This window comes from Cryptomeria japonica, chromosome 9 (assembly GCF_030272615.1).
Source record: "Cryptomeria japonica chromosome 9, Sugi_1.0, whole genome shotgun sequence".
Lineage (NCBI taxonomy): Eukaryota > Viridiplantae > Streptophyta > Pinopsida > Cupressales > Cupressaceae > Cryptomeria > Cryptomeria japonica.
In genome coordinates, this window is record NC_081413.1 from 131,543,715 (window position 1) to 131,557,375 (window position 13,661).

Genomic DNA, 13,661 nt, shown 5'->3' on the forward strand with positions numbered 1-13,661 from the left:
TGTTGTATGTTGTATGTTGTAGTAATATGTTGTATGTGATCTCCTCTTCAATGGTTGAATCCTTGTCTTGAATGCAACACTTAGCCTTGAATGGAGACTTGAAATGATCAATTGCTTGAAAGAATGCTTGAATGCTTGAATGCTTGAGTATAGTTTCCACGCTTTTTCCATCATATCGAATGAAAGAGGAAAATGTCATTTATATACTTGTCATTTAGGGCTGATAGACTGATTTTCCCGACCTTAGGCCGACCAGGGAAAGTTAATTTCCAAATTGCAAACAAAAAGACCCAAGCCCCTTAGGAGACCGGGCCCAAAATAGGACCCAGGGACCAGGGCGTTGGGCGCCATGGTCCTGGGGACCAAGGCGCTGGGCGCCCTGGTCCTGAGGGACCAGGGCGCTGGGCGCTCTGGTCCGACCTCCCGGGACATCAGGGTGCAAGGAGGTTCAGGCCAGGGTACTTGAAAAATGCAGTTTTCAATGTCGTGAGCAAGTTTCAGGGTCTCCATTCAGGTTGCGTGTTGCGTCGCCATCGTGAAGACCGAAATGCAGTCGAAATTGCAAGGGTCGCAATTTTAGGATGCTACATTTAGCCCCCACTTTAGCGGGAGTATGTATGCTCATACTTCCGGTAAAGTACAAGGAAACATCATTGAAAGACTTTCACCACGTCAAGGAGGCAAGATACACCGAGCCCCCAGTGGACTAAGGATCTTACGACTTCGATTGACAAAGTAAAAGGGAAGATCACGAAGGAGAACCATGACTGTCAGTAGTAAGGTTCCCTCACTATGAGTCATGCAAGAAAGATATCAAAAATTTTCAAGGCAAGGTTAAATTTACCAAGAAATTTTCAAGTATCTTGAAAAGATATGAACGGGATGAGGGGGAGGAATGTTCTCATCCCTATCACTTGGGTGTTTAGGTTGTGGTCTCTTAGGCTGGATAATAGGAGAAGAAGAAGGTCTCTTCTCTCTATAAAAGGAAGGAGGAGGAACTGCTCCATACAAAGGAGGAATTTTTGGTTTAGGGAGAAGACCAAGTCCATCATGACGAGGAGGTATAGGTCTACTCTTAGGAAGTTTATTAGGTATAGACATAGTCACATCCATAGGGATGGGTTGAGAATCTTCTTGAGGAAAGACATTAGTTTTATCTTTCAAAGGAAGAACTTCCTTCTCAAGAATGATAGGAATGTCAAGTTTAGGTGTTCTAGGTTCACTTAAAGATAGGATCATATCTGTTTTCCATTTTTGATAAGATTTGAAAAGATGATCACTTCGCGGAGGAAGAGATTGGAATTGTTTAGGCCAAAAGTAATCAAGAGGAACACTAGAGGTTCTTTCAGCTGGTTTAAAGAGACTATGATTGACAGTAACAACTTCACCATTATGGGGAAATTTCAAACACTTGTGAATAGGAGAAGCAATAGCTTTCATGGAAGATAGCCAAGGATAGCCAAGCTTCACACGAAATTGTTCGGAAGATGGAATAATAGCAAAGTTCACATCAAGAGATTTGTTATGGACCTCAATAGGCAATGTAATAGAACCAATTGCATGAGAAGAAAATGCATCAAATAATTTCACAATCACATCTGTTTTGTCATATATCACTTGATTCAATTGCAAAGTAAAAAGAAATTCTTCAGTAATAACATTAATCATGCACGAAGGATCAATAAGCACTCCACGGCAAGGTGTATTCTTAACTTTTGCAACTATGTATAAAGGACCATCAGGTGCCCTAATGGTTTCGCTAGAATCAAATGTGATGGAAGGTTCTTCAGGGATTTCTTGCTACTCTACAAAGTTAATCACATTCGGGGTCATAGACACAAGACCATCAGATGAAAGAGAAGAATCATTAGCCTCAATCGCATTAGAGGTATGAGAAGGCAATGGATCAGTGAAAATCTGAAGATTTTGGTTAGGAGGAGCTACAGATGTGTTGCCTTTATCATTCACTCTAGAAACAGAAATAGTATTATTATCAATCAAATCTTGAATTTTACCCTTTAAAGAAAAACATTTTTCAATATCATGCCCAAGCTGACGATGAAATTGACAAAAGGCTTTGTTATCAAAATAAGGTGAAGTAATCTTTGCAGGATCAATTTGTCTTATAGGAGGAAGAGTAAGCACATTTTGTTCCAATAACTTATTCATAATACTATGCAATGATTCATTCAAAGGAGTATACTTTCTTTCTTTCTTGAAAAATTTAGAAATAGGAGGCACACCTGATGCTGCATTCACATTGTTGTTGATGATGTTTTCATTGAATTTGATGGAATCTCTGTTCGGTTTAAACTTCCCAAATGGTTGTTGACTGCTATCACCCTTATCACTCGGAGCCATAGGATGTGATTGTTCCATTTCACTCACAGTTAGTTGATAATTGTGAAGAGTGGCGCACAACTGTTGGAAAGAAGTAAACTCAGAAAACAGAAGTTTGTCTCCAATATCTTTTTGTAAATTAGAAATAAAGATTCTTTGAATATCATTGTCAGGCACTGGAAAAGAAATTTGAGCATACAAATGCTTATATCTACCAATGAAATCAGTCACTTTTTCTTTAACACCTTGTTTACAATGCATTAAATCAATCAAAGTAACTTTAGGACTTATATTGTTTTGAAATTGTTGAATGAAAGCATTTGCAAGTTGTTCGAAAGAAGTAATAGAATAAGAAGGCAACGAGCAATACCATTGTAGGGCTTTGTCTCTTAATGTTCTAGTAAATAGTTTTGCAAGCAACCTTTGGTCATAAGCAAAATCAGTACAAATTGTTTGAAAAGTCTTAACATGTGTTAGAGGATCTCCTTTACCATTATAAAGTTCCAAATGCGGGATTTCAACATGTTTAGGAGGGATAGCTCGGACAATGTCAAGAGAAAGTGAGCTCGCAACATCAAATGTGGGCACACTAAACTTAGATTGATTCATAGAGGCAATTTGTTGCTGTAAAGAAGAAACAGTTTGTGCAAGATTGTTAATGGTCGCTTCAGTCGAAGAGTTCATATTGGATGTGTTAGATTGAGATGGAGGTGTTATGTTATTGAAAGAAGGTAGAGAGTAAGGTGGTGGGACCCTATGATAATTAGTCATAGGAGATGATTGGACAGGAGGAACACTACAAGGAGGAATAGAATGATTAAATGAATTGCCCCCTTGCGTCATGTTCATTTGTGATGATATAATAGGCACACTCATTGAAGGGACGAATGAAGAAATCGGATTGAATGAAGGAATAGGGTTAATTGAAGAAGAGGGATTGCCCCCATGTCTGGTGATCACAGGAGGAATGTCTTGTGTAGAAGTAGCCATTATGTTTGATGTAAAAGTAGGTATGCTAGCAATAGAAGTCGTCAAAGGAACAGAATGATTGTCTTGAGTAGGAGGTTGTGTATAACCTAAGGTTTCGGCACAACTCTTCATAGGCATCACATTTGAATCCACAATGTGTGCAATACCACGCAAAATATCAATTCCATTCTTATCACTTTGAAGCATACGTTTTAGACCCTCAATTAAAGGAAGAGCTTGACTATCAGGGTATTCTTGAGACATCCATTGTCGAAAATTGTCAAATTGGTTATCCAATTTCGAAAGTTGTTCTTCAGAAACCTCATGGAGAGCTTCTTCATCATTAGGAGGATTAGAGGAATTACCCATGTCCTCGTTAAAAAGGCTATTCAAATTAGGTTCCATCTCCTCAGTAGTTAAACCTCGAAAAGACTTAATTCTACGGCTTCGGCTAACGGGAATAGTGTAAGTAGGGCTTATTGTTGTAAAACTCATGCACTAGAAAGAGAGAGAAGATTTTGAATTTAGAGGTAGCAATTTTCAGTAAAATCAGCCAATCTTCTGGATTTAAGCTGTTAAATGCAATCACAATAGTCTCCCGAAATTTCGAAAAAAATGTCCGGGATCATGGCGCCCGGAGTGCAACACGGTCCCTGCAACTTTTTTCGAAATTTGCAGGGATGAAAGGTATGATGATTTTACAGATAATCTGAAAAAATTGAGTGATTTTACGATCTGTAGATAGGTCAAATTAAAGTTGCAAATTCAAAATTGAACCCTATCAAGATTGTCAAAAAATGCAAAATTTGAATTTTGAAAAAGAGAGGGAAACTGAAATTTTGAATTTTATGATTTTAGAGGGAATGTCAAAAGCAATGCAAATTTTGAAATTTGAAAATTGACTCAATTTCATGCAAAATTCAATTTTGAAAGCGGAAATCGAAGTTGTTGTAATTAAGCACTTAATTTCAAAAGTCACAAAATGAAAGAATTTGAATAAAGCACTGAAATTTCAAATGACTGCAAACACAATTTTCAGATTTAGGACAGTAAGAACACAATTTTGACACAAAATTTTAATTTCAATGACTTTTGAATGATTAGAAGCCTTAGACCAAGCAATCACAAGACCAACTTTGACTGTAATTTTGAAAGTGTTATAATTGACAAAATCAGCCAAAATTCTGGATTTTAGCAGGAAAATACAGCAAGATCTCGCTCCCGAAATTTTGGAAAAAATGTCGAGGACGATGGCGCTCGGAGTGCAACACGGTCCTCGCAACTTTTTTCCAAATTTTCAGGGATGAAAGATATTGTGATTTTATTGCGGAATGCAAAGTTAGAGCTGATTTGGAGATGTTTTGATTGGTCAAATTGTTGGACAAAGGTTGAATTAAGAGGGTTTCAAAAATTAGGGTTTTGACATTTAACCACTTAATTTTCAGAATTAAAGCACAAATATGAATTGAAAATTTGTAATAGAAAGGCAGATCTGGAATAGGCATTAACATTTAGACATTTCGCAAGTTTAATTACCAAAAAGAAAATTTAGGGTTTTTATGCAATCACCTCTAAAATTTTGCAAAAGATCAAACATGGAAATGTAATCAATTTTTTCAGATCTAAGCATGAAAAATCAGAAAGGATGTTCACGTCGGGTTCACCAAAATGTAAAGCAGAAAATCGCGATCGAACCCTAATTGTTCTCCCCTCTTCCAACTCCGAAGAGAGAGAAGGGAGGTTCGCTAGGATTCGATGGTTTTTCACTTAGGGGAGAGACTTTACATTCAAAAGAGGGGTGAAAACTCATAAGATCCAATCCCACGCAATGCAAGATTGGATGCTAAATGAATTTCAAGGGTTAGGAAAGCAAGGCTACCCTCTTTTGTAAAGAATGTTGTTAAGGAAATTAAGCTAAGCATGCATAGAAAGTCATAAAGATTCGCTTATAAACTGAGTTCGGGTTATAGGATGAAGCTGCGGACCTGGAATTAGCAGTAAAATGTTGATACGACGCTGTCCTGTAAAATTGAGCAAAAGTTGTCGGGACGATGGCGCCCGGCGCCACGGTCCTCCGAAAAATCCGCGAAAGGAAGGGGGATCTGTTCGTCTCTGCACAAGGATTCCAGATCTTCAATTTCAGCCGCGTACCTACAACCTACACATAGAAAAGCGAAGACGATTGGGGGGTTTGCCATTAGGTCAAACCCCGGTTTTGGAATTAACCAAGAAATGAGCAAGAGCTGTAAATGTAAATGACTATAAAACAAGTACTAATACCTTGTTCTAAGGATGTTGGTATCCTTATGTGCGAAGGGTTAGATGTTGTATGTTGTATGTTGTAGTAATATGTTGTATGTGATCTCCTCTTCAATGGTTGAATCCTTGTCTTGAATGCAACACTTAGCCTTGAATGGAGACTTGAAATGATCAATTGCTTGAAAGAATGCTTGAATGCTTGAATGCTTGAGTATAGTTTCCATGCTTTTTCCATCATATCGAATGAAAGAGGAAAATGTCATTTATATACTTGTCATTTAGGGCTGATAGACTGATTTTCCCGACCTTAGGCCGACCAGGGAAAGTTAATTTCCAAATTGCAAACAAAAAGACCCAAGCCCCTTAGGAGACCGGGCCCAAAATAAGACCCAGGGACCAGGGCGTTGGGTGCCATGGTCCTGGGGACCAAGGCGCTGGGCGCCCTGGTCCTGAGGGACGAGGGCACTGGGCGCCCTGGTCCTGAGGGACCAGGGCGCTGGGCGCTCTGGTCCCACCTCCCGGGACATCAGGGTGCAAGGAGGTTCAGGCCAGGGTACTTGAAAAATGCAGTTTTCAATGTCGTGAGCAAGTTTCAGGGTCTCCATTCAGGTTGCGTGTTGCGTCGCCATCGTGAAGACCGAAATGCAGTCGAAATTGCAAGTGTCGCAATTTTAGGATGCTACATTTAGCCCCCACTTTAGCGGGAGTATGTATGCTCATACTTCCGGTAAAGTACAAGGAAACATCATTGAAATACTTTCACCACGTCAAGGAGGCAAGATACACCGAGCCCCCAGTGGACTAAGGATCTTACGACTTCGATTGACAAAGTAAAAGGGAAGATCACGAAGGAGAACCATGACTGTCAGTGGTAAGGTTCCCTCACTATGAGTCATGCAAGAAAGATATCAAAAATTTTCAAGGCAAGGTTAAATTTACCAAGAAATTTTCAAGTATCTTGAAAAGATATGAACGGGATGAGGGGGAGGAATGTTCTCATCCCTATCACTTGGGTGTTTAGGTTGTGGTCTCTTAGGCTGGATAATAGGAGAAGAAGAAGGTCTCTTCTCTCTATAAAAGGAAGGAGGAGGAACTGCTCCATACAAAGGAGGAATTTTTGGTTTAGGGAGAAGACCAAGTCCATCATGACGAGGAGGTATAGGTCTACTCTTAGGAAGTTTATTAGGTATAGACATAGTCACATCCATAGGGATGGGTTGAGAATCTTCTTGAGGAAAGACATTAGTTTTATCTTTCAAAGGAAGAACTTCCTTCTCAAGAATGATAGGAATGTCAAGTTTAGGTGTTCTAGGTTCACTTAAAGATAGGATCATATCTGTTTTCCATTTTTGAGAAGATTTGAAAAGATGATCACTTCGCGGAGGAAGAGATTGGAATTGTTTAGGCCAAAAGTAATCAAGAGGAACACTAGAGGTTCTTTCAGCTGGTTTAAAGAGACTATGATTGACAGTAACAACTTCACCATTATGGGGAAATTTCAAACACTTATGAATAGTAGAAGCAATAGCTTTCATGGAAGATAGCCAAGGATAGCCAAGCTTCACATGAAATTGTTCGGAAGATGGAATAATAGCAAAGTTCACATCAAGAGATTTGTTATGGACCTCAATAGGCAATGTAATAGAACCAATTGCATGAGAAGAAAGTGCATCAAATAATTTCACAATCACATCTGTTTTGTCATATATCACTTGATTCAATTGCAAAGTAAAAAGAAATTCTTCAGTAATAACATTAATCATGCACGAAGGATCAATAAGCACTCCACGGCAAGGTGTATTCTTAACTTTTGCAACTATGTATAAAGGACCATCAGGTGCCCTAATGGTTTCGCTAGAATCAAATGTGATGGAAGGTTCTTCAGGGATTTCTTGCTACTCTACAAAGTTAATCACATTCAGGGTCATAGACACAAGACCATCAGATGAAAGAGAAGAATCATTAGCCTCAATCGCATTAGAGGTATGAGAAGGCAATGGATCAGTGAAAATCTGAAGATTTTGGTTAGGAGGAGCTACAGATGTGTTGCCTTTATCATTCACTCCAGAAACAGAAATAGTATTATTATCAATCAAATCTTGAATTTTACCCTTTAAAGAAAAACATTTTTCAGTATCATGCCCAGGCTGACGATGAAATTGACAAAAGGCTTTGTTATCAAAATAAGGTGAAGTAATCTTTGCAGGATCAATTTGTCTTATAGGAGGAAGAGTAAGCACATTTTGTTCCAATAACTTATTCATAATACTATGCAATGATTCATTCAAAGGAGTATACTTTCTCTCTTTCTTGAAAAATTTAGAAATAGGAGGCACACCTGATGCTGCATTCACATTGTTGTTGATGATGTTTTCATTGAATTTGATGGAATCTCTGTTCGGTTTAAACTTCCCAAATGGTTGTTGACTGCTATCACCCTTATCACTCGGAGCCATAGGATGTGATTGTTCCATTTGACTCACAGTTAGTTGATAATTGTGAAGAGTGGCGCACAACTGTTGGAAAGAAGTAAACTTAGAAAACAGAAGTTTGTCTCGAATATCTTTTTGTAAATTAGAAATAAAGATTCTTTTAATATCATTGTCAGGCACTGGAAAAGAAATTTGAGCATACAAATGCTTATATCTACCAATGAAATCAGTCACTTTTTCTTTAACACCTTGTTTACAATGCATTAAATCAATCAAAGTAACTTTAGGACTTATATTGTTTTGAAATTGTTGAATGAAAGCATTTGCAAGTTGTTCGAAAGAAGTAATAGAATAAGAAGGCAACGAGCAATACCATTGTAGGGCTTTGTCTCTTAATGTTCTAGTAAATAGTTTTGCAAGCAACCTTTGGTCATAAGCAAAATCAGTACAAATTGTTTGAAAAGTCTTAACATGTGTTAGAGGATCTCCTTTACCATTATAAAGTTCCAAATGCGGGATTTCAACATGTTTAGGAGGGATAGCTCGGACAATGTCAAGAGAAAGTGGGCTCGCAACATCAAATGTGGGCACACTAAACTTAGATTGATTCATAGAGGCAATTTGTTGCTGTAAAGAAGAAACAGTTTGTGCAAGATTGTTAATGGTCGCTTCAGTCGAAGAGTTCATATTGGATGTGTTAGATTGAGATGGAGGTGTTATGTTATTGAAAGAAGGTAGAGAGTAAGGTGGTGGGACCCTATGATAATTAGTCATAGGAGATGATTGGACAGGAGGAACACTACAAGGAGGAATAGAATGATTAAATGAATTGCCCCCTTGCGTCATGTTCATTTGTGATGATATAATAGGCACACTCATTGAAGGGACGAATGAAGAAATCAGATTGAATGAAGGAATAGGGTTAATTGAAGAAGAGGGATTGCCCCCATGACTGGTGATCACAAGAGGAATGTCTTGTGTAGAAGTAGCCATTATGTTTGATGTAAAAGTAGGTATGCTAGCAATAGAAGTCGTCAAAGGAATAGAATGATTGTCTTGAGTAGGAGGTTGTGTATAACCTAAGGTTTCGGCACAACTCTTCATAGGCATCACATTTGAATCCACAATGTGTGCAATACCACGCAAAATATCAATTCCATTTTTATCACTTTGAAGCATACGTTTTAGACCCTCAATTAAAGGAAGAGCTTGACTATCAGGGTATTCTTGAGACATCCATTGTCGAAAATTGTCAAATTGGTTATCCAATTTCGAAAGTTGTTCTTCAGAAACCTCATGGAGAGCTTCTTCATCATTAGGAGGATTAGAGGAATTACCCATGTCCTCGTTAAAAAGGCTATTCAAATTAGGTTCCATCTCCTCAGTAGTTAAACCTCAGAAAGACTTAATTCTACGGCTTCGTCTAACTGGAATAGTGTAAGTAGGGCTTATTGTTGTAAAACTCATGCACTAGAAAGAGAGAGAAGATTTTGAATTTAGAGGTAGCAATTTTCAGTAAAATCAGCCAATCTTCTGGATTTAAGCTGTTAAATGCAATCACAATAGTCTCCCAAAATTTCGGAAAAAATGTCCGGGACCGTGGCGCCCGGAGTGCAACACGGTCCCTGCAACTTTTTTCGAAATTTGGAGGGATGAAAGGTATGATGATTTTACGATCTGTAGATAGGTCAAATTAAAGTTGCAAATTCAAAATTGAACCCTATCAAGATTGTCAAAAAATGCAAAATTTGAATTTTGAAAAAGAGAGGGAAACTGAAATTTTGAATTTTATGATTTTAGAGGGAATGTCAAAAGCAATGCAAATTTTGAAATTTGAAAATTGACTCAATTTCACGCAAAATTCAATTTTGAAAGCGGAAATTGAAGTTGTTGTAATTAAGCACTTAATTTCAAAAGTCACAAAATGCAAGAATTTGAATAAAGCACTGAAATTTCGAATGACTGCAAACACAATTTTCAGATTTAGGATAGTAAGAACACAATTTTGACACAAAATTTTAATTTCAATGACTTTTGAATGATTAGAAGCCTTAGACCAAGCAATCGCAAGACCAACTTTGACTGTAATTTTGAAAGTGTTATAATTGACAAAATCAGCCAAAATTCTGGATTTTAGCAGGAAAATACAGCAAGATCTCGCTCCCGAAATTTTGGAAAAAATGTCGAGGACGATGGCGCTCGGAGTGCAACACGGTCCTCGCAACTTTTTTCCAAATTTTCAGGGATGAAAGATATTGTGATTTTATTGCGGAATGCAAAGTTAGAGTTGATTTGGAGATGTTTTGATTGGTCAAATTGTCGGACAAAGGTTGAATTAAGAGGGTTTCAAAAATTAGGGTTTTGACATTTAACCACTTAATTTTCAGAATTAAAGCACAAATATGAATTGAAAATTTGTAATAGAAAGGCAGATCTGGAACAGGCATTAACATTTAGACATTTCGCAAGTTCAATTACCAAAAAGAAAATTTAGGGTTTTTATGCAATCACCTCTAAAATTTTGCAAAAGATCAAACATGGAAATGTAATCAATTTTTTCAGATCTAAGCATGAAAAATCAGAAAGGATGTTCACGTTGGGTTCACCAAAATGTAAAGCGGAAAATCGCGATCGAACCCTAATTGTTCTCCCCTCTTCCAACTTCGAAGAGAGAGAAGGGAGGTTCACTAGGATTCGATGGTTTTTCACTTAGGGGAGAGACTTTACATTCAAAAGAGGGGTTGAAACTCATAAGATCCAATCCCACGCAATGCAAGATTGGATGCTAAATGAATTTCAAGGGTTAGGAAAGCAAGGCTACCCTCTTTTGTAAAGAATGTTGTTAAGGAAATTAAGCTAAGCATGCATAGAAAGTCATAAAGATTCGCTTATAAACTTTGTTCGGGTTATAGGATGAAGCTGCGGACCTGGAATTAGCAGTAAAATGTTGATACGGCACTGTCCTGCAAATTTGAGCAAAAGTTGTCAGGACGATGGCGCCCGGCGCCACGGTCCTCCGAAAAATCCGCGAAACGAAGGGGGATCTGTTCGTCTCTGCACAAGGATTCCAGATCTTCAATTTCAGCTACGTACCTGCAACCTACACACAGAAAAGCGAAGACGATTGGGGGGTTAGGGATTGGGGGTTTGCCTTTAGGTCAAACCCTGGTTTTGGAATTAACCAAGAAATGAGCAAGAGCTGTAAATGTAAATGACTGTAAAACAAGTACTAATACCTTGTTCTAAGGATGTTGGTATCCTTATGTGCGAAGGTTTAGATGTTGTATGTTGTATGTTGTAGTAATATGTTGTATGTGATCTCCTCTTCAATGGTAGAATCCTTGTCTTGAATGCAACACTTAGCCTTGAATGGAGACTTGAAATGATCAATTGCTTGAAAGAATGCTTGAATGCGTGAATGCTTGAGTATAGTTTCCATGCTTTTTCCATCATATCGAATGAAAGAGGAAAATGTCATTTATATACTTGTCATTTAGGGCTGATAGACTGATTTTCCCGACCTTAGGCCGACCAGGGAAAGTTAATTTCCAAATTGCAAACAAAAAGACCCGAGCCCCTTAGGAGACTGGGCCCAAAATAGGACCCAGGGACCAGGGCGCTGGGCGCCATGGTCCTGGGGACCAAGGCGCTGGGCACCCTGGTCCTAAGGGACCAGGGCGCTGGGCGCTCTGGTCCCACCTCCCGGGACATCAGGGTGCAAGGAGGTTCAAGCCAGGGTACTTGAAAAATGCAGTTTTCAATGTCGTGAGCAAGTTTCAGGGTCTCCATTCAGGTTGCGTGTTGCGTCGCCATCGTGAAGACCGAAATGCAGTCGAAATTGCAAGTGTCGCAATTTTAGGATGCTACATTTAGCCCCCACTTTAGCGGGAGTATGTATGCTCATACTTCCGGTAAAGTACAAGGAAACATCATTGAAAGACTTTCACCACGTCAAGGAGGCAAGATACACCGAGCCCCCAGTAGACTAAGGATCTTACGACTTCGATTAACAAAGTAAAAGGGAAGATCAAGAAGGAGAACCATGACTGTCAGTAGTAAGGTTCCCTCACTATGAGTCATGCAAGAAAGATATCAAAAATTTTCAAGGCAAGGTTAAATTTACCAAGAAATTTTCAAGTATCTTGAAAAGATATGAACGGGATGAGGGGGAGGAATGTTCTCATCCCTATCACTTGGGTGTTTAGGTTGTGGTCTCTTAGGCTGGATAATAGAAGAAGAAGAAGGTCTCTTCTCTCTATAAATGGAAGGAGGAGGAACTGCTCCATACAAAGGAGGAATTTTTGGTTTAGGGAGAAGACCAAGTCCATCATGACGAGGAGGTATAGGTCTACTCTTAGGAAGTTTATTAGGTATAGACATAGTCACATCCATAGGGATGGGTTGAGAATCTTCTTGAGGAAAGACATTAGTTTTATCTTTCAAAGGAAGAACTTCCTTCTCAAGAATGATAGGAATGTCAAGTTTAGGTGTTCTAGGTTCACTTAAAGATAGGATCATATCTGTTTTCCATTTTTGAGAAGATTTGAAAAGATGATCACTTCGCGGAGGAAGAGATTGGAATTGTTTAGGCCAAAAGTAATCAAGAGGAACACTAGAGGTTCTTTCAGCTGGTTTAAAGAGACTATGATTGACAGTAACAACTTCACCATTATGGGGAAATTTCAAACACTTGTGAATAGGAGAAGCAATAGCTTTCATGGAAGATAGCCAAGGATAGCCAAGCTTCACATGAAATTGTTCGGAAGATGGAATAATAGCAAAGTTCACATCAAGAGATTTGTTATGGACCTCAATAGGCAATGTAATAGAACCAATTGCATGAGAAGAAAATGCATCAAATAATTTCACAATCACATCTGTTTTTTCATATATCAATTGATTCAATTGCAAAGTAAAAAGAAATTCTTCAGTAATAACATTAATCATGCACGAAGGATCAATAAGCACTCCACGGCAAGGTGTATTCTTAACTTTTGCAACTATGTATAAAGGACCATCAGGTGCCCTAATGGTTTCGCTAGAATCAAATGTGATGGAAGGTTCTTCAGGGATTTCTTGCTGCTCTACAAAGTTAATCACATTCGGGGTCATAGACACAAGACCATCAGATGAAAGAGAAGAATCATTAGCCTCAATCGCATTAGAGGTATGAGAAGGCAATGGATCAGTGAAAATCTGAAGATTTTGGTTAGGAGGAGCTACAGATGTGTTGCCTTTATCATTCACTCCAGAAACAGAAATAGTATTATTATCAATCAAATCTTGAATTTTACCCTTTAAAGAAAAACATTTTTCAGTATCATGCCCAGGCTGACGATGAAATTGACAAAAGGCTTTGTTATCAAAATAAGGTGAAGTAATCTTTGCAGGATCAATTTGTCTTATAGGAGGAAGAGTAAGCACATTTTGTTCCAATAACTTATTCATAATACTATGCAATGATTCATTCAAAGGAGTATACTTTCTCTCTTTCTTGAAAAATTTAGAAATAGGAGGCACACCTGATGCTGCATTCACATTGTTGTTGATGATGTTTTCATTGAATTTGATGGAATCTCTATTCAGTTTAAACTTCCCAAATGGTTGTTGACTGCTATCACCCTTATCACTCGGAGCCATAGGATGTGATTGTTCCATTTG